This window comes from Petaurus breviceps, unplaced genomic scaffold (genome assembly GCF_028583685.1).
Source record: "Petaurus breviceps papuanus isolate PSGF00001 unplaced genomic scaffold, PetGlider_PUasm1.0 90330, whole genome shotgun sequence".
Classification (NCBI taxonomy): Eukaryota; Metazoa; Chordata; class Mammalia; order Diprotodontia; family Petauridae; genus Petaurus; species Petaurus breviceps.
Window position 1 is genome coordinate 1,754,177 of NW_027187219.1, and position 1,705 is coordinate 1,755,881.

Genomic DNA, 1,705 nt, shown 5'->3' on the forward strand with positions numbered 1-1,705 from the left:
GGAGGAGATGTATAGTTGTTGTTTAGTCAATTAGCTGTGTCTGACTTCATGACTCCATTTGGGGTTTTCATGGCAGAGCTTCTGGCATGGTTATGGAGGGGAACTGAGGCAAACAGGGTTAAGTGACTTGCTCAGAGTCACACTGCTTATAAGTGTCCGAGGCCAGATTTGAATCCTGGTCTTCCTGACTCTAGGTCCAATGTTCTATCTATTGCACCAATGTATAGACTGTGTCCATTTTCAGAGCCTTAATGTGTGAGAGATGACTTTTGTTGCTGAGGTTTGAACAGTTTTCAAATTGATGAATCTTCCAACTGTTGGGCTGTCGTTTTCATGATTTATACTGATACCTTTTTGGAGAACTGGATACTATCTTCTGTAAAAAAAAAATAAAATAGCCTTATTGATCTTTGTGGTTCATTCACCACCATCTCCATGCTTTCAAAAACCTCATTCTGACTAATATTTTTTGGTAATCAAGTTTTGTGCTAAGAATTTCATTTTGTGATAATTGAAGATACAATTGTTCTTGGAGGACTTTAGAAGAAGTCAAAATTATCTATCCCTTTGCCACTTTCTGGTGATGCAGCCACAATTCAGACACTTCAAGGAAAGTCTTGCTATATATTCTTTTATCTCTGTCATTGATGCATCCAAGGCAAAAATCTTTTAACTGCCATTTTGAGTCTCCAGAACATTTTTGTAAGGTATTATCATCTTCTAGTATGACTGCAAAATGTTTCAATTTTTCAGAAATTAAAGACACCGGATCTAAAAGTTCCAGATGCCATTAACATTTCTTAGAAAGGTTAGAGTTTCTGTGCAGAAAACTGGAAAGTAGAAGACGTTTAATCATTTGCTTTCTGCCAAGTCTATGCTGACAGATATGCTGAGCTGTGATAACCTGGTGAAAGGGAGGAAGTGACTTCTGATCATTTGTTTCTTTTGTATTAGTCCTCTGTCAGGAATTCTGCCTGGTTCTTTGATCATTAATATGCCATTGTGGAAACAAGTAAATGGGACTGAGATCTCCATATTTCCCTGATTTAAGGATGGGCTTAGAATTCATTCTTTTTCTTGAGACATCTTTGGTAGTCTTTGGAAAGGTAGAAGATGGAATACAAATTTTCATAGAAGTGGGAATTGGTATTAATTGATCTTGATACTTGGGCATCTCATTCTTCAGAGATTTATCCCATATGATAGAGATTAAAAGAAAAATAAAATTGAAATTGAGCCAGTGTGGTGTAGTGACTAGGTATAGAAGTTGAAGTCAAGAAGACCTAGATCCATGAGCCGATTGTTTTTTTTTTTTATTTTTTATTCATTCATTCATTTAAAGCAATCGGGGTTAAGTAACTTGCTCAAGGCTACATGGCCAGTTATTTCTGGGTGTGGTGCTGAGTGTCTGAGCCAGGGATTCGATCTCCAGGTCATCCCAACACTGGAGCTGGTGCTCTTACTTGCTGAGCCACCTGGCTGCCCCTAAGCCAATTGTTTTAATTCTCTTTACCAGAGTTTCCTTATCTGTAAAATTATAACAGACCTTACAATCTTTATTTTGTGATCCTGTGATATAAAGTCTGACGCTATGTGCAATGACACACATAATTAGTCTTTCTGTTCCCTTTTCTCCAAACCTGCTGCATTTTTCCCTCCAGTCTTTGGGGCAAAACTTGAAAATATGTTAAACAGGGGTGGCTAG

At 37.7% G+C, this 1,705-nt stretch overlaps 1 pseudogene; it reads right to left on the bottom strand.

Moving 5' to 3' along the window:
• Nucleotides 1–248: 248 nt before the first annotated feature.
• LOC138177107 (kinetochore-associated protein DSN1 homolog) lies at nucleotides 249–1,174 on the bottom strand (annotated as a pseudogene).
• Nucleotides 1,175–1,705: the final 531 nt, after the last annotated feature.